At 43.5% G+C, this 20,725-nt stretch overlaps 1 protein-coding gene across 1 annotated transcript in view; it reads right to left on the bottom strand.

The window, feature by feature from the left end:
• Positions 1-201, bottom strand: part of cdh11 (cadherin 11, type 2, OB-cadherin (osteoblast)) — a 103,500-nt gene extending 103,299 nt beyond the window's left edge. The window contains exon 1 of the mRNA XM_080481653.1: positions 63-201. The gene's annotated coding sequence lies outside the window, so the exon portion shown is untranslated. The remainder of the gene's footprint in view (positions 1-62) is intronic.
• Positions 202-20,725: the final 20,524 nt, after the last annotated feature.

Genomic DNA, 20,725 nt, shown 5'->3' with positions numbered 1-20,725 from the left:
TCGTTCCTCGTGTATCAAACCAAGTCCGTTCAAATAAAACAAATGAAGCCGTTTCGTCTTACCTTTGGGAAGTGAGAGGGAGAAGAGTCCGTGCGCAGTCCGTCTCTCCAAGCAAATCCCCTCCAATAACATACGAGCCAGTAGAAAACGATCACTTCTCTCAAGTAGTATCGCTTCTTTTTACCCCCGGGTGTCCAACACATCCACTGATCGGAAAGAAGAAGAAGAAGAAAAAGCCCAGTTTGTTTCTGTTTGCTTGGAGAAGGAAGAATAAAAAAAAAAAAAAAAAACCCAAACGTGTTCCGCTGGAGCGCAAAAACCCAACAACGCCAGAAAGCAGGGTGGAGAGAGGAGATTCTGACAGCGGCTTAATAAGGTTCCGAGGTCGCAGGTGATGGGGAGGAGGTGGAGGTCGGTGCTGGAGGAAATAGAGAGAGAGAGAGAGAGAGAGAGAGAGAGAGAGAGAGAGAGGGGTGGAAATCACCTCAGCATCCCAAAATCCGGTTCCGTGAGCGCCGTTTTATCCGTCCTCCATCCAAGAGCCTCGGCAGCGGTGTGAGGCGGAGAGGGAAGTGGAGAGGCGCAGCGGCACAGAGAGACAGAGAGAGAGAGGGAGAGAGAGAGAGAGAGATGAGGGAGGAGGAGGAGGAGGAGGAGGAGGAGGAGGAGAGATGTCGCTGCCGATGGAGGGCGTTGGAAACTGCACAAACTCTCTCTCCTCACTTCATTCCTGTTTATGTCATTTCTGTTTGAATACATCAGCAGAAAAACCCACTTCAAACCTTCGCCAGAGAGAAAAATAAATACCTTCATTGAGGTGTTTTAATTTGCAAACCGTGTAATTCAGCTCGCGCCTTTTGCTCCTGGGAGACGCAGCGGGCCCAGCTCGGCTGCAGGAGCCGGGATTCGAGGCTCCTGCGGCGGCTGCAGCGGCTCGGCAGCGCGCGCTAGGGTGGATGCAACAGATGCTCTCACCCGATTGGCCGCCTTCCTCCTCCACTGAACCAGTCAGAGCACAGGGCGAGGAAATGAAAGGGAGGGGCTTCTTTCAAACGCTCCTCCTATTGGCTGAAACGGAATTCAAAGTATTTTTGATCAATGTGAGAAGTTACAGTGTACAAGAAATATTTTAGTAATTATTTTATTCTATTTGTAAACTTTATTTGGCAGCTATTTATCTCTACATACTGTGTTCCTTCTTTTTATTACCTTTTAGTAAGTTATAGGTTGTGGACGAGCAAAGTAAGTTTTTTTTTGTTTGTTTTTTTTGACACATATTGTGAATCTTGAAAACGGAACGGAACAAAAACTCATAGTTTCAGAAAGGTTTCATGATTACACTGCAACGTTTTGAAAAAGACAATAATTTGTATGGAAACTGCAGAAAGACTGAAAACAATGTAGTTATCATGTTGGGCCACCAGTGGGTGCTGATGTGTTTTTTTTGTAATGAAACCATGCACACATGCAGAAAAATATGACCATTAACACTGCGAGAACACGGACATTCTAGTGGACAGAGTTGAATCGTTATTACGGTGAATGTCAAAATAAAACTCACAAGTTTAATTGTTATTACGGTGACTGTGAAAATAAAACTCCCAAGTTGGATTGTTATTACGGTGACTGTCAAAATAAAACTCCCAAGTTGGATTGTTATTACGGTGACTGTCAAAATAAAACTCCCAAGTTGGATTGTTATTATGCTGCCTGTCAAAATAAAACTCCCAAGTTGGATTGTTATTACGGTGACTGTCAAAATAAAACTCCCAAGTTGGATTGTTATTACGGTGACTGTCAAAATAAAACTCCCAAGTTGGATTGTTATTACGGTGACTGTCAAAATAAAACTCACAAGTTGGATTGTTATTACGGTGACTGTCAAAATAAAACTCCCAAGTTGGATTGTTATTATGCTGACTGTCAAAATAAAACTCCCAAGTTGGATTGTTATTACGGTGACTGTGAAAATAAAACTCCCAAGTTGGATTGTTATTACGCTGACTGTCGAATTAAAACTACCAAGTTGGATTGTTATTACGCTGACTGTCGAATTAAAACTACCTAGTCCCAGGAGAATATGGACTGGGAGTCATTTCGCATTTTCAAAAAGTTCCACCTCGGGCTCCGAGCTCCGTTGTCGTGAACATGAAACTTCGAGGCCTTAGTCATATACTTTCAAAATGTCTGGATCCAGAACAATCATAGGACAAGGCAGCCCCCAGAACCCACTGAAGGCAAATCCACTGATTCTAATGAATAAATCACATAGAAGCTCAAAGAAGAATTATTACTAATATTAATCAAGACATTTTTTAACGATCTATACGAATAAATGATCAAAACCCAACTTTTGAAAGAAGCCCGCATTCAGGCTGCGCTCCAAAGTCTCTGTTTGGATTCACTTACTGATGTATTTCAGGAAAAGCTTTTCCCTTCTTTGTCCGAACTCCATTGTGAATTCCACGCAGCGCTCTCTTTTGTAAACGTCCGTATGTATTTGGGGCGTTAATGGCCGAGGCCTGAAGAAGCTGTGAAACAGGGCGACCGGGGGGGGGCTTTTCATTCAGCGGGGAAGAGGAGGTGATAATACACATTTTCATTATGGTTTTCAGCGGGCCTTTATTACTCTGGATGCAGAATGACATAATTAGATTAAGATAAAGGGCAGGTTGTCAGATGTAATTAGAGGGTATTTTTGGCGTGTAATGAATGAACATGTAAACAACTGCAGCCTTTTTTTTTTTTTTTTTTTTTTTGCATTGGGGGGGGGGGGTCTCTTCATTTCAGGGAGTCGAATGCGCCTGATTAAAACGGGCCTCGGTAAATAAACAGTCTCTCTTTGAATAAATCTGAAGGTCTCACCACACACTGGCTTCTTGGCCACAAGACGTTTAGTTCGTATCGTGACTTTCTCAACTCAAAGATTGAAGTTTTTCATGTTTTTTTTTTGTTGTTGTTGTTGTTATTAAGGATATACTGAATTAACAGTCACTTTTCTAATGGCTGCTGTGGGAAGATAAAAGTGTTACGGAAACTTTCATTCCAGAAAACTTTATGAGTTTAGGCCCCGCCCACACCAGATAAAACAATCGTATTTCTCCCTGTTGTTCTCCCACATTTTAATTTTTATTGTTTTTCTCATATAAATCCATAAAATTGAAACATAAAATACACTGAAACAAGATTATATTAAATTCATGAGGTACAGAAAATAGGAAAAATACAAACAAAATTGCCAGGAATAATAATGACATGAGGTCAAATTAAAATGTATGAATAAAAATAGAGATGACAGTAATACAAATTATTGAACAGAATAAACCAAAATAGATGATATAAAAAAAAACAAAAAAACGTGAAACCGAACTAGCGTGACACTAACCAAGATAAGATAAATGATCTGTAGGGAACTTTTGTTTTCTTTTACTTAAGCCACGCCCTCGGCTGAAAATGACGCAGTACATATGACATGCCTCTAGGTGGCGCTGTAACTCTGCCACACGAATACATCAAAAACGTAGAAGAGGGAATATTCGTATTGGCGAAATCCGACACGTCGCCTCGTTAAACCAACTAGCATCGGGAGCTTCTGTGGCGCCACCTGCTGCAGGTAGTCCGCCATTGTTGTTAGTGACGTCTTTGTTATAAATGTGCGTCTTGTCCGTCCACACGTCAGAGAAGTTGTCCACTTTTCCAGTTTTCATTCGAAAAACAAAAAAACAACCAAAAAAAACAGCGTTTTTTGGCTCCTTGTTTGAACGATCAGCCAAAAAACATGACGGGAGAGTTTTATTCTTTTAAATTGTTGTGGCCGGGGAGTGTTAGTGTTCCACAAAATCACAGTTAATGTGTGTTTGTGTGCATTAGTCTGATTCAGGCGTCGCTGAGGGTGTTTTAATCTCCGGTTCGGCTTCTACCACACACACACACACACACACACACACACACACACACACACACACACACACACACACACACACACACACACGCTGCCTTACTTTATGGTGTTTATGGGGTTTATGGTGTTTAAATCGACTCCATTTTCATCACAAATGCACTAAAATCTGCATATTTTCAGTTTGGAACGACTTTAAAAGTTGAGAATCTTCGGTTCTTGAACAAATTCGAGTCCATTAATATGATGCTAACGCTTAAACAGTCCCGGCCTTTTGTGGCGTGACTGTACAACTTTCAGTGCTTCAGTAACTGAAGCTGAAAGACGCCGGCTGATCTTCTTTGTTTGAGCTTCTCAAAGCTCCTCAGACCTGCAGCTGAGCCCGTCCTCGAGCGGGAAGCCACATCTGAAGACCTTCAGCTTCTCCATGTTTCCTTAAAGGAGGCATATTATCCAGATGTTCTCCTCCTCCTCCTGGTCCGGTCGGTCCTGAAACCTTCAGTATTCAAAGTTTCTAGCTCCTCCTTGATTTCCCTCCATTTGAATATTGGCTCATAGGAGCTACATTCAGAATCTGCTGTGTCTGTGTGAGCTGGACTGGCTCCGCCCACACATGCCCATCTTGGGAAGAGGAGGAAGTACTTCCTCTCGTGGTGCCATGTGCCAGAGCGGAGCTGCCTAATTGTGGGAGGAGTCAAAGGGAGTAGCCTACCTTGATTGGGATTGGCTAAACCCCCGATGACACTATAGAGGGTTTGATTCCTGATTGGCTGCTTGGAGCAACACACTTTTTAAAAAACCTGGAACAAGCCAGGGAGAGAGAGGACAGACTGTCTGTATAAATAATCAACCTTGAAACGTTGTCATGTGAACGGGCTCTAAGTGAAAAAAGCTGGTGGTTTATATGACAAAGTTTTGAAAACGATGTCCGTTTCCATGGAAACGGCAGAAACCCTGAAAATGGTGTAGTGAGCATGTTGGGCCTCTTTGTTTTGGTACCAATTACTCCGTCGCGTTGAACTGGACCTGGAGCAACGGTTCCACTGTTTCCACAGAAACGGACCACGGATAGTTCAGCCTCGTTCACTTGAAATCGTTGTCGTGTTGTTAAAAGGATGATTATTCATTTATACAAATTATTTTTTAAAATAAAAGCAGAAAGAGGGTAATTTCTTGTTTTCAGTACACAATAACATTTAGTGAAACACAAAGTATTTTCCTTCACTCTCAGATCTTTCTCAACCAATTCGCCTAAAATGTGACGTCGAAGTGCTCGTTTACAACAGTTTGCGTCAGACGAGTCAAATAAAGGATGTGGCATCGCTTTCTGGATTTATGCAACGCGATCCATTTCCAAGCTAAAATAATTGTGTTTTATATAATAAGTGTTTTTTTTTCTGCTGTCAAATTACAAAACGTGTTCAATTTGACCCGAACAATGTCAGGTCGGCGACGGGGAGACGCTTCAGCAGAAGACGGGGATTCGTACCCTGGAAATATGCCAGGGAGGAAAGTGTAGCAGGTTTTCTCTCGTCTTCGCGCTCCGCGACCTTGTGCATCACATCCTCACCTTTGGCTGCTCCATAAAGGCTGCGGGGTGAGAAAACAATCTGTTCCCCCGACACCCAAACTGCTGTCATTTTCACAGTTTGTGTTGTGTTGATTAAAAGCTGAGAGCTTTTTCTCTGCTGGGACCGAGCCGCGGACGGGAAGGCGCCGACCACATATTGTGGGTACTATGGATGCACCGATACAACTTTTATAAAAGGACGAGTACAAATACGAACCTTTGGCTACCTTTGGAACCGATACAGGTACTTATCAAATACCATAAAGGCTGATTTACTCTATGCAAACATGGCTTCAGGCAGAACCTTCGGGTGTCCATCCAAAGGTTCTGAGTGTCTAAAATGAATTTGGCTGGTGACCAGTCCTGGGGGCTGGGACTTTGAACTGTGAAATAGTTTCTATTATCCTCTTATTAGTTTTTAAATGAATATTGGATCTTATTTGTTATCTGCAGGCCTCCTATAGCTCAGTCCCAAGACCTTAGAATGTCACAGTCACACTTGAATTAAACTGGAAGGGGGACAAACATGATTGTCATTACTTATATCAACAAAGAGTATTTTATTCTTCAATGAAAAACATGAATTATGTACAGATATCCAATGGTGTCAACAGTTTGGAAATTAAAAATTAGAGCGATCATAGGTCTATATAATTAAAAACCACCTGTGTGGATTCTGTAGATATACATGATTCCTCAGCATCTTGGAGAGGAAATTCCTCCTCTCTGCTTCAGCATTTGAACGCGTCGCGATGAGTCAGAGAATTAGAACCAATCAGAAGCCGCCTTTCAAAAGGTATAGACCACATGGGATCAATGGACCAATCTCGTCGCTCGTCGCTGGGCGTATTACGAAACCGGAAGTCAGTTGCGAGTTGTGTACTGAGCCAATAATTAGTCGAGAGAAAATTAGACGGTGACAAATACCGATGGCCATTAAACACCGATTTTAGAGGCTTTGAGCGACACGGACACTATTTTATCGGCCGTCTTTTCCGAAAAATTGAGTTGGGCTTAGTTGAAATTTATAAACACTGCATTTATATCGAGTTACAAAGATCCAGAAGAGGCTGGGTTTTACGTAACATGCACGTCGCGCGACTCTGATCCACGTGCTGTGTGCTGAGAAGTTAAACTACTGAGTGACGTCGGAGTAACTCTACTGGTGATTAAGTTGCTGGAGTTGTTTGAACTCTCTTTTATTTTACAGTCCGTCTTTAGTCACTCTCGTTAATGTTCAGGAATCTCCGAACCGCGGACGTCGCTCACTGGATTGTATCAGATCTTTTTCCAGGTAGAGTGTCGGTACCAGTGTATCCCTAATATATATATATATATATATATATATATATATATATGTGTATATATTGACCTCCTACAGGTCGCAACGACCTCCATTTTCTCTTTAATGCTCGGGATCATTTACTGCTTCCACACTTTGTTCTCTGATGTTAAATCCAGCTAATTCACTTTCCAACACAAACACGCACTCGTGTGTCTCCCGTCTTCGCTCTCGTGTTTTGGTTTTTGTGCGGCGAAGCCGCCCGGGTGATTACACAGGGATTACGGACCGCGCTTTTAAGGGCAAGGTTGTTTGTTTTAGCTTGATCCTGGAGGATACCAGGGGCTTTATGGGGATAAACAAACAAAACAAAAAAAAAAAAAGAAACGGTCCGGCATACGTTAAGACTCACTCCTTTAACCTTCGTCTCCGTTTCCCGCCTCCTTTTTCCTTCCCTCTTTGTTTCACATTTCACCACAGTTAATATTTCCCTACGTTAAACCCCCCCACCCCCCCACCCCCCCCACCCCCCCACCCCCCGCTGTGTCCGCTTAATAGAGACTCGCAGCGACCAATCGGTGGCCTGGGATTATCATGCACTCTGCAATAATTTAATTTGGTCTGTCGGCACGGTAACCGAGCTGTGGGGAAATTGAGAGGCACTGGATCGGCGAAGGATCCGGTTACTTTGGCTGAAGACGTAAAAAAAAATAAAAAATAAAAAAAATCATAATTATAATAATAAGGGGCCGGGAAGAAGCAAAACATTGAGGCAAAAAATAAAACACAAACTATTTAACAATGGATCTATTTTTCGTATCTTGGCTGCAAATACAACGGACGGGTCAAATCACAAACACAAAGACGGAGGGGTGGGATGAAGCGTTCTCCTCCGGGCTGGCACATCGCAGAGACAGAGGGAATTAGTGAGCCAAACAGCAAAGATAGAGAATTAAAAAGAGATATCTGGAGATGCAGGGATGTCGAGAGAGAGAGGGAGAGAGAGAGGGAGAGAGAGAGGGAGAGAGAGAGAGAACAGAGAGCAGCCTTGTGTATGAGTGAGCGGCGAGGAGCAGCGCTGCATAGCAATCACTTGTTTGCCATGCTTTAATCAGCCAGACAACGCTAAACATTAGCCGGCCTCCTACACTCCAGACTCATTTAATCAGAGCGCCACTCCGTGCATTAGTCTCCTCTTTATGTGTCCTGTCTGCGGCGATGCGAGGGCAGGAGAACGCCGGGCTTCCTGAGGAGACATGAAACGGGCGGAGACTTCAGACTTCTGACCCTTTTTTTTTGGGTTTTCCCAAAAAAAGAAGGTCGGCCAGCTCGATAAAAGGAAGGCCCGTGTCGGTAAAATGCTGATTATGACAGTTAAAGTCACATACAGTGTGATAATATTTTTGGGAAGCTGCTCGACTTTGCGATTGGAGTCGCGTTTCGCTTAACGTTCGGTTAGCGTGCGATCTTTCAGTCGCCGTTAAAAGGCCATTAAAGTCTACAGGACTGAAGCAGGGAAACTTTGTGTGCTTTGGGTATAAGAGTGGTGCAGAAGTTGTTTTGTTCACATTGAAACGGCAGAAAACACTGAAAACGATGTAGTATTCATGCTGGGCCACTAGTGGGTGCTGCTGTTTTTGTATTGAAACCCCACACACACACACGTACAGCAAAGAACAATGAGCTCTAAACATTAACAACGGGAGAAAGCAGACATTCCAGTGTGCAGACCACCAAGTTGGATTGTTATTATGGTGACTGGCAACTAGTACGTCTCCATGGAAACGGGGAAAACGCAACTTTTTGAAAATGCTCCGACTCCGTTTCTGTGTAGATGGAAGAACTTTTCTGAAACACTGCTGCTGCATACGCAATGAACAATCAAGAACAAAGTTTCCTCTGTGGTGTCATGACTCCCAGTCCATATTCTCCTGGGACTTGGTACTTTTATTTTGAAAGTCACCGCAATAACAATCCAACTTGGTGGCCTGTCCACTCGACTGTCTGCGTTGTCCCGTTGGTAATGTTTAGAGCTCACTGTTCTCGGCTGGATGTGTGTGTGTGTGTGTGTAGTTTCATTACTAAAACTACTACAGCGCCAGCTAGTGGCCGGGCATTGAAACTACATCATTTTCAGAGTTTGTGCTGTTCCCGTGTAAGCTGACATTGATTTCAGAATGTTGTCGTGTCAAATGCGAAAGTATTTCTGCCGTTTTTCCTGTAAAGCTGACAACATTTTGAAAAAACCTTTCCAAAACAAAACACAAAAACATTTTCACCGGAAACCTTGTCGCGTAAACGGGCCCTTAATCCAAACAGAGGCCGAACGTCCTGGAAAATAACGACGAACACACAAACTCTTGTTTTTTTAAAAAAAAAAGCGTTGGCCCTCGCTCAGTGTTTTGATCAAACGCTGTCGCGTTCTTCTGACCCTCGCTGCTTCACATCGAGTCTGAATGGGATTCAACACAACTCATCTTTGTTCTTGTGTTTATTTTACTTTGTTTTACTCGACCCCGTGTTACATCTCTGCCTCTTATCTCTTGGCTCGCCGCGCTCGCCTTATCTCTCGCCGTGTGTTTATGGCTGCTTGAACACCGATGGGAACCCCGGCCAGCGCTTTCTGGTTTTTTTTAACCAGCGGGAAGCGGCGGCGATTTACATTCGGATTCCGACACGCAGATCAAAGCGCCTTTTTAGCGACGGCCACTCTCCCCTCGCACTCGCAGTTCCGCTCGTCGCAGGCCGAGTTTTTTAAAAAAAAAATGGTGCAATGGAGCAATGTGTGTTGGAAGAAAGTGTGTGGAGTGCAGGAATGTGAAACTTCGCCGGCAGGAGGCCGATCTCGCCACGTTCATGCAAAGAGACGACCTCACACATCCAGCCGACGCAGGAAATTAGGCTTCTGACTAAATATCGACTGTTGGATTTCACAGTTTTAAGTTTCATTCTCTGTCTTTCCCTCTTTGACTTCCCCTCCCCCTCTTTCCTCCCCTCACATGCACAGACGCAGCATGCCCTTTGGCTCTTTCCACCTCAATTCATTCCAATTAGAAAAGTATCGACAGATGCCTGTTGCTGCTGCCGTTAAGCAATGGGTCAAGAAGGCTTTTTTTTTTTTTTATTATTATTTCAGGTGGCCACACAAAAAAGATTCCTACAGGCTAAAAAAAACTTTTTTTATTTTTCCCCTTCAAGACATCCAGAATGTTTTCACGCTGTTGTGTTTGAGAAATTGGCACCAGGCGCCGGTTAGCACTCGGTCGTCCCTGTCTGCGGGGATCCTGAGTGTTTTACTCTTTAAGCAACATGCAAGCTGTGGAGTTCCGCTCCTCGGCTTCTCTTCAGAGGTCCCCTCTCCTCCTTTCTCTGGCTCGCTGTTGAACCTGAGGTTACCAGCTTCCAGCGCGACACCAACGTTTTTCTAGTGGAAGTAGATGGCAACCCCCCCCAAAAAAAAAAACTAAAGAAAGAAGATGTGACTTTTTCTTCTGAACTCTTCCAGACTCCTAATTTACTTGAACGTGTTCGATCCTGCTGATACTTTTCAAGTTAACGTAAATCAACTACCGTATTTTCTGGACTTTAGTTGGTTGTTTGGTTAGCTGTGGGCCTTATATTAAGAGGCGACTTATAAATAAATAAATAAATAAACATACCCCAAATGCATGGCCGCAGCCTCCATTGGTGATGTGATTAACAATGTACAGCTTTGGGGCTGCTTTAATATCTATCTATCCATCTATCAATCCATCTATCTATCTATCCATCGATATAAGTACCATGTTGGACCACTAGATGTCACTGTATAACAACAGAATGCCGCTACAGCGCCACAGAAAACCCCCCAGTGCTACAATATTTGACTGAGAGAGCAATTAAAATGTCTGTTTTCAAAAGAAAAAGCTCCACAGCAGAATTCCAACGTAGAATTAAGCGTGTAAAAGAAAGGAAAAGGAAACGGCAAGAGAAAGAAAGTGTGTGAGAAACTGGAGGAAGGCAGAGAAACTGTTAACGTGATCAACAAATTCCTAGACGGTTGTGGAACCGCAGCTGCTGGATCACGATTAAGTCTCGTTTATTTTCCATGTCGATATGTAAGTCTTACATTACACCTTCTGCAACTTCTATTCCAGACAGTACGGTACTGCCTGACCATGAAATACATCACGTTCAGTGTTGAGTTCAGTCCTCCAGTCCAAGTTTTAAAAAAAATGCAACCTGGCCTCGGTTTTACGTCAATTAAGAGAAAATAAAGTCATGAGAACACGTTGTACGAATATTTCGAAAGTGTTTTCAAGAAACCTTCAAATCAGGGAGCCAGAGATGCAAAAAAAAACCCCAAAACGGTTCATTTTCTCCAGGTTTCGGACTGTCTGCAGCTTCTCACACTGCGGCTGCACCTGCAGTCGTTGGTAAAACGCCGTCCGGCCCGTCGGTGCGTTCGACCGCTTCCGGAGAATCTGCTGCCGGTAAGCAAATTTACTTTCAGCTGACATGTAGCACTCTTGGCTAAGTGCAAGTCTGTATTTATGAATCTCACCATCACAGAGACAAAAAGGTCCAAGTGTTACCCCCCCCCCCCCCCCACACACACACACACACACACACACTCACCACCTCCTACCCTCCTGCAGGGATTTTCTTTTTACTCTCATCAATAAATAAGAGGCAGCTAAATTCAAACTTTACAGTGATTGCCAAGACTTGTGAGCCGAGGCAGCGCTCACTCTTAGCTGGTACACACACACACACACGCACGCACGCACGCACGCACGCACACACACACACACACACACACACACACACACACACACACACACACACACACACACACACACACACACACACACACACACACCGCAGGCCTCATATTAAAGCTCTCAGTCAATCAATTTGAGGGCGTGAAAAGTCTTGTTTGCGCTTTGCAGCAGTGGGGGTCCCACATTTTGTTTACGTTGGGATTTCAGGTCCTCTAAAAAAAAAATAAACAAAGACAGTAATTAAACTGCCTTGTTGTCTATAAATTAGTCGGGTTCTTTTTGAAAGATAACAAAGCTTCTTCTTTTTTTTTTTTTTTCCACCTTGGCACTTTGCAGTTTTTGTGTCACCTTGTCCGATGCGGTGGAATAGCCCTTTAAATTAGGCCGGTCGACGTGTGAATAAGCCTCCTGCCTTCGCCCTCTGTGTGTCGGCTGTATGTCACTGCCTAATGTGTGAAAACCACTTCTGTTTTCTTTAGTCGTAACCCCCTACCCCACTGAGCACGGGCCAACCAGGACACACACACACACACACACACACACACACACACACACACACACACACACACACACACACACACACACACACACACACACACACACACACACACACACACACACACACACACACACACACACACACACAACTCAGTCATCAGTGAGGGATAAGATAATGACAGGAGATGGACAGAGGGAGAGCTCCCGCTGTGAGAGGAGATGCAGGGAGAACAGGAATGTGTGTGTGTGTGTGTGTGTGTGTGTGTGTGTGTGTGTGTGTGTGTGTGTGTGTGTGTGTGTGTGTGTGTGTGTGTGTGTGTGTGTGTGTGTGTGTGTGTGTGTGTGTGTGTGTGTGTGTGTGTGTGTGTGTGTGTCTGATAGAGATTGGATGAGTAAACACAGACGCTGGTCCGTTTCTAAAGCCACGATTTGAAGTTAAAAATGTAAAACTTTCGTAGCATTTTCATGACACATGTCAAGACATGACAGGTTCTCCTGGGAGATGGTACTTTTATTTTGACAGTCACCGTGACAACAAGCCAACTTGGTTGTATGTCCACTTGAATGTTTGTGTTTTCCCATGTTAAGAACTCATTATTCTCTGCTGCGTGTGTGTGTGGTTTCATAAGAATAGAATAGAATAGAATAGAATAGAATAGAATAGAATAGAACAGAATAGAATAGAATAGAATAGTCCTTTATTGTTACTCTGTTAAAACACAGCGTTAGCAGCAGTGAAATGTTGACAGCAACCTGAATGACAGCAGTAAAAAAAAAACAACACACACACAATGATAGAAAATATAATACAGCAGAGGTAAAATATGAATATTAAAATATTATAATATGTACAACCAAGTCAAAACAACCAACAGCGCCCACTAGTGGACCAACATGTGAACTCCCTGGCAATGGCGGAAATGCTGAAAATGACGTAAACAGAAATAGTTTTCCCCCCGAAGAATGAAAGGGATTGGACGGCCCAGGAAGCCCGTCGGACTTCCTTCACTCCGTCTTTACACGGTTTATCCTACGTTCTTGTCCTTTTCTTCTCCTCCAGACGCTGTAGTTTCCTGGCAGTGGGTAAGGTTGCACATCACGGCCCTCTGGGCAGCGCGGTGCGGCTCCCGCCCACTCCTGCTGGCTACCCGGCAACTACGCTCGTGTTTTGCTTCGCTCAAATGTGCTTCAGTGTTAATTGTTCACTTTCTCGCCCCCCACGCCTACATTTTCCCAGCCAGGCGAGAGGCTCTAATATCTATCGCCAAGCACAAGCTCCTCTTGCTCGTGCTAAATGAGATACAAAGAATGCTTGAAACTGAGAATTCAGCTCTGTCTTGGATCATAAAGTGCTTCAACTTGAACTTTTCTCCTCATTCTCCTCTCCGACTTACCAGAGTAAAGCTCCAAATGGTTGGCTTCCAACACCACTAATTGTGAATGTCAGGGCTGATATTTTCATACTGAAGTCCTTTAAACTCAAGTCTTACCAGCTCCATTATGAAAGGAAAACATGTTTCTCTGGTAAAGTAAGTCAGGTTAAACGTGTTGGGTTCAGGTTCGTGTTCACGCAACGTTTCAAAGTAAAAATAGTCACTAAAACGTGCCCTTTTTCAAGTGTTGTCGAAAAGCACTGGGTAAAAATTGAAAGACTTCTCTGAAGCGTGGAGTACTGCACACGTACGCCACGGTCGTAATCAATAGCTTCTCCGCATGTGCGAGTAGATCAACAACAACAACAACAACAACATGGAAGCTGGAGTGTGTGCTGCTCACTCTTTTGGAGTTTACAGCTCTTCTACAACAAAGTGTGCAATTAGTTCCACTTACTGCACCATCATCTGCATAAGCAGAGACACACTTCTCATTGCTGTATGGTAGAAATGTTTATCTTCTTTTACTGCAAACAAGGGCAGCCCACATATACTGTAAGACGTAAACACTAGATTTGATAAGAAAATTACTTAAAACTACTGAAAATATCTGTCCATGCAGTATTGATAATAAATCTTGAAATAAGGTTTTTAAATCCTTTTTTTGTCTCTATTGCCACGATAATCAAATATCAACTTTGGATTCAAGAGACTTGAAATACTAACTATTCTTAATACAGAAAGATCATTAAAAACTATTAAATATTGGAGAAGGGGTAAGATTTCACCCCTTTTCAGGTGTGTTAATCAGATTGCGTGTACTTAAACATAGATTATATATTTTGTATGATTATATTTTCATAAGCTATAATTTTATTATTTATTATCATCAAATGGTGTATATATTTTAAGATATGTGTGTGTGTATATATAGGGATACTGGTTGCCTGTATATGCCTGAAATGAATTAATAATTTAAAAAAAAAAAAATCAACAAAAGGTTAAAAACCATCCACAGTTTACCCACTAATTCTCAAGGTCTTAAGACCCGTTAGGCTTTTATTTAATCAGATTCGATTGATGCAACTCACCACCCGCTCCTTCATGAATCCTGATTAGAAGTTTCGAAGCAGGAAACTTCACCTTTTCAAAAGTCTTAAATCGGTTCAAGCACAACAAAACAAACAAACAATCTGTAATGAAACGTCTCGAAACTAGATGCTCCACGTCGAGTCCCCATCACTTTGAGTCGGAATGTGACTCGGATAAATTTGTTTCGGGGCCAGTTAAGCCTGTGTGTCAACATTTTCGCCATGTTCACGTGGATTTTAGTTGCGGTCGTGCAGCCGGGGGGGTGGGGGTGTGGGGGTGTGGGGGAGGGGGGGGGGGGTAACTGCTGCATGCTGCAGATTAGTGCCAGACGGTTCCAGTGCTATTTGCATCATGGAGAGTTTAGACATTTAATGTATCAAGCATTTAGAGTATTTTAAGTATCGTGGAGGTTTTGCATCCGTTGGGGCTCAAGTCTGCAGGAAATATTACTCGCGAGTGTGTGACAATAAGTGTTTTTATTTAGATGGCTGTTTGTACGAGCGTTATTCTGTAAATGCACATTATTGCAGTGGGAAAATTTGTCTTGGTAGCAGAAGAGAAATGGAAAAAGTATCAACAGTAACAGGCACTGGCAGTTGTGTGACTTCACCACACTGCACCAGCGAGTCTCCCCAAAGTCTGCAGGCTGCAGGAATGAAGAAAAATACCCGCAAGCTACAAGAGTCTATTGACTAATTATGATACATTCTGGTAATCTCCCATGTGCTTTTGGTTGGTATATTTTAGTGGCTGTGCTACGGATCAGGACACTGTGATGTCAGTGTGGGTCTATACGTCCACATTCTGGTTTACCCAACTACAATTTAAGTTAGCTATTAGATATAGGAGGTATGTATGTTTAAAAGTATGTGTGAGTACAGTCAAATAGAGATAATCTATTTAATATGAATATCATTTTATAAAATCCATATTTATTTATTTGTATCAATAATATATCGATAAAGGATTATATATGGATATATGTACGTACACATGAATTGTCACATGCCTGGAAAGAATTTATAAAGAAAAAAAGAAAAGGAGAACGCGTCAATTTTACATTTGTGTCACAGAAAGGTTCGTTGTTTATACGGCAGAAACAGTACCGCTTGTAAAACACTGCGACACCATGAAAACAATCCAACTTGGTGGTCTGTCCACTAGAATGTCTGTGTTTTCCCATTGTTGATGTTTAGAGTCTGTTGTTTTCTGCTGCATGCGTGTGTGGTTTCATTATAAAAACAAAAAACAGTGCCCACTAGTGGCCCGGCATGCTCACTACATCGTTTTCAGTGTAAGCGTTTTCATAAGCGTGCGCCATCCACCCTGGAAAAATATAGGAGCTAAACATGGATAGAACTCTCATATTGCATTTCTATTGTAGCTGCTGCCGTGACTCCCCAAATATCAGGTCGTGTATGGAAAACTCGTCCACAAAACTGCAACCCTGGACATCTCGTCCATGACCAGTTTGTTCAGTATTATTGATTTGAAGGATTTCAAAGTGTACTTGACTCATCTGGAAGGACTATTAAGTATACTTGACACAAAAACACAAGATTTATATTTCATTATCGTCCACGACATATTTTTTTCAGCATTATTGATTTGACGGATTGGTCAATTTTGATCTGATCTGATTTTACACTTTATGCCAATATTTATTTTGTCGCTAATTTTGACTTCAAGATATTTATATGCGGTTTCCAACTCAACGTTTCATCTAAAGTAATTCCTGAAAATGTATTTACATGCACTTGTTCAATTTGTTTACCATTAAGAGAAATGGTAAACAAAGAGAAACAAAGCCATTTGCTACTACACTAAATACATATGAACATATACTAGATATATGAAGAATATTTATAATATCAATTAGAAAAAAACAATATATGAGAGTACATTGTACAGGATTTATTTTCTCAAAGGAATTCTGAAATCTCATCTGTGGACGAGTCGTCCTACAATCATGGAAGACACAGTCCGGTTTGAGCTGTGATTTGTAAGTGTGCGTATAAAGTAGATGAACGCTTTGGACGTTGGTTTGAACTGTAAAAAAAAAAAAAAGTAAAAAAGACTGTGTGCATCGCACTTCGTGATTGTTCCTAATGTGGCTCAGCATGGGCGGCGAGACTCCAAAGCAAACCGCTCAGCATAACGCGATGGAGGAAGGAAAAATAGCTCTAATGTTCTCAGCACTGTAGTTTGATAACAGCGGGGAATAATTGAACTCTGGGGAGAAAGTACAAGAAATCAAGTAATTGATGTGTGAGTCTAAATGTGGCTTTATTTCAAGTAGCATCCGTTTATACTGCGCTGATATCTCCTGCTCCGATGAGGCGCCACCATGACCTCAGAAAGCTTCTGCGTCTGAACAGAAAATCCTCTGGATTCAAACCCCGTGGTTTTTGTTTCTTCTTTAATTAGAGAGGTGTGGATTATTTATTTTTCCCCGTCCCTTCAGTGTGGGACGGCAGGCCAACGAATAATTAATGAGGTGATGAATCGGATGGACGCTCGAAGGTTCACACGGAGAGCGGCTGACGGCAAGACGCCGCCGAATCGCACTCTAGGCCTCTTCATACTCCATAAGAACAAGACGAAAGTTCGGCAGTGCGGGGTCCTGCCGAACAAAATGACGTCACTTCCTTCTTCCAGCTCCTTCTGGCCGAAGACATTTGTTTGGGCTGTGCCAACCGCCCTGGCCGAAATATGTGGGAGCCGCACTGCCGAAATTTCTGCACCGGACCGTGTTCCAGTCCGCTCATGACTATCAGTCATATTTTAATCATATTTAGCTTGTAACAGCGCTACTGTACGAGCGCCGCAGCTCGTCAAAATGTCCAGGCTTTTACATGATGCACCTGAACGCATCACGAACAGCTGTCATCTCCTGTAGTTAAAACCGGACCAACATGGCGCCTCGGACAAAAACTCTTTTATTGCTGAAAAAGTTCAGAGAAATGTATTTCTGAAAGCACTGGAGGCCAGAAATAAACTGTTCAGTTGAAAAGTTTAAACGCCGCTTCACAGACGTGTGGCTGCTGCGAGGGGGCGTGGCCCGCGAGTTCGGCAGCTTCTTATCGGAGTATGAACTGTCCTGCCGAAAAAGCTTTTTTTTCGGCAGCCAGCTGACGTCACTGCCCAATTTTCTTCTTGTTCCTATGGGTTCAAAAAGGGAGTATGCAGGGGCCTTCAGTCGTACGCAGTTACTAGACCCGGCTAACGGCGAGACGTCTCAGGGTCAGAATCAACACAGGGCGACGGGAGGACCGACAAAAGTCTCCAAACATCGAAAAGTCTGTCACACTAATGACGCCGATGTGAAAGGCCGTACCTTCCAGTGTCTGGTGTTGTAATTTTAAGAGATGCATTATTCAGCCGGGGAAGGTGATTCGTGTGACTCATAATAACCAATCACATCCGGGAGAGAAGCGTTCAGCGGAGAGATTGAACGATTAATATTTAATATGTGAATATCACAGCGTGTGTGTCTTTGAAAGTACAAGTCGACAAAAGGAAAAGGTTGGAAAGGTTCGACCTCGCGGGTCAGAACCCGTCGTGGTCGTCTTCGAGTGTTTGTACCTGTGGGAGGCTTCCTGCAGATAATGGACACTTTTTAAAAGTTTGGATTTACTTACTTACTTGAAAATGTGAAATCCTCATTGAGCTTTGGGGATTTGTTTACACGACAAGGCGCTCGGAGTCGCTGGAAAAAAAACAACAACAAAAAAAACGACCAACAACGCCAACTCGTGGCCCGGCATGCCAAACTGCATTGTTTTTAGCGTTTCTGCCGTTTCCGTGGAAACGGACGTCGTTTTCAAAACGTTGCCATGCAAACATGAAACTTTTCTGAAATGAAACGCGGAAAACATCACAAGGACACAAGAGGTCAGAGATCATTAAAAAGTACTTACTTTCTACACTCATAACTTCTAACTGACAATATAATACAACTATTAAGCACTTTATGAATTTTGTCCTCCTGTGATTAAGAATTCAAAGCGACATCGACTCCTCTACATTTACAAGTTTCACTTATAAGTTGGAATGATTTAAAATAAAGAATTTATTTGTAAAAAAAAAAAGGTTTCACAGTTTGAAATCAATTAGGAAAACTTTACCATTGTTTTTCGATTTTATTTTGAAACACACACACGTTTGTTATGGATGGAGCACCATTTAGAATAAACTTGAATCTTTTCCACAATATCAAGTTTCCTTTCTAAGAAGAAAACCGAGTCAAGATGATTTCCTCTACTTTTCTGTTCGACGTCTGACGTCTACCAATTATCAGACCCACATCCAGACTCATGATGGAATTCCTTGATGGTCGACATGTATGAAAGCAGAAATGGAATAAAAGAAAGAAACTTAAGCACAAAGAACACCCGGGGTCACCCTCAGCGTGTTGGGACTCTGCGATGTGAAGGACCGAATGCTTTTGTTTGCACAAAGTACTTAAATCAACTCTCTCCCCGCTCGCGGTGCGGCGGCTCCCAGTGGGCAGCGCTTAATTGCCACTTTAGACGACTGGAATGAGAGCGCAAATTAGATGAGGCTGCTCATCTGACCTCAGCTTCAATTAATTTCTGAGGGTGAGGACGTCCCAACCAGCGGCTCTGCAGTCGGACCTGCCGAGGCTAGTCGATCTCTCGCAGATTATCGCTCGGCTTCAGTTTTTCGGGCGATCAGCAAGTCACTTATGGACCCGTTTTTTTTTTTCTTTCTTCTAAATGATTAGCGCCTTTCAGCCGTGCGCTCATTGTTTGGGCTCACTTTAAAGGATTTGTGCGTTCCCTTCGGGGCGACAATTAGCTCACAACAAGCGCTTGCACTGCCGGCTCCGGGGACAATTAGCGAGCAGCGAGTTAGCGATTTGTCATGTTTGTAACACAATAGCATAACGCGGCGGCCCGCCGTGGGATCGGCTGACTTATGAAGCTGCCATGTAGATCCTCATCAGGAGTCTCACACACACACACACGCACGCACGCACGCACGCACGCACACACACACACACACACACACACACACACACACACACACACAGACGTAAGTGTGTGAATAAAAATGGCCTCGTTGGGAGCGTGAGCCCGCCACGGGCCGCTGATCAGATGACAGGCCAATGTAAAATCATTACAGCTCTACTGTGTGCGAAAGCCCTCAGCGGCGCCTCAAGTACGAAGAGGAGAAGGAAACACGCGTGCTGCAGGAGCGGTTCGGCCATTTTTACTCATTCTCACCCCCTTAGATTAAAATTCATCTGTGCGTCAACACGGTGTGCGTGCGGAGACGATTAGCATTCCGGGCCCCTCGCCGCGGCCAGCCACGGCGAGAAAATGTCAGGCGGCCATCGCGAAAGGAAGAAATGCCAGAGTAGCAACGGGCGTCGATTGGAAAATCGAATCGTGAGTTGATATTATTTTCGAGCCTCGCGCAGGTGGAGGAGACGCAACGCGTGCGTCGCCCGTTTGCCCGCCGCAGTCCGCCTGCATCGCGCTTCTCCACACGGGAGCCGCACTGTTTCATTCAAGCTGTTTGCAATACAACGCGGGGCGGCGTGAATTACCTCGTGTGAGTATCCTGCTCGTTAAGAAGCGTCAGCGATTCGTCACGTGAAAAGCGTGTTTTCACCGGCTTTGTTTGCACGACCAGAGAAACGACTCGGCGGGACGAGGAATCAAAGTGAAAAACAAAACTGAACGTCTTACCTTTTCTACCCGATTGCTAGAAATGAAACCCCAGAGGGAAGTAAAAGCATCACATCACCCCCCCACCCCCCCACCCCCCCACAGCAGCTTCTTTACCATCTCTGTCACTAATTGTATTCCAAAGGCGAGGCGTTGACCTTTCCCAAAAGCCTCGATATCACGATTCAGGTCACGCTGTGAAGTGGAACTGTGTTACTATGAAGGGAACTGTATGAAGGCATCAATAACTAAATAAACAAGGCCATGCGGCAGATGATTTTTTTTTTCCAATAATGCAATCAGAGGTTCACTTCACTTCCTGTATTGACCCAAAGAAAGAACAACCCTCTCTGACACAAACCTGCCGGCTGACGAAGGCCTCGTTCACACTGCAGGGAAATGCGAGCCAATTCAGATTTCCCTCATTCTGTCGACATTTCGTTGCGCGTATTTAACAACCACTTGAAAATGGATCTACATGCTGACCTGTGTTGCCAGATATGGTGGGTATCCCTCATTTAGGGAGCCAAATTGTCTTACAGTAGTCTTACAC

The sequence above is a fragment of the Lipophrys pholis genome, assembly GCF_963383615.2.
Source record: "Lipophrys pholis genome assembly, chromosome: 15".
Classification (NCBI taxonomy): Eukaryota; Metazoa; Chordata; class Actinopteri; order Blenniiformes; family Blenniidae; genus Lipophrys; species Lipophrys pholis.
The sequence above is the reverse complement of the archived record's forward strand: the minus strand, read 5'-3'. Positions and strand labels throughout refer to the sequence as shown.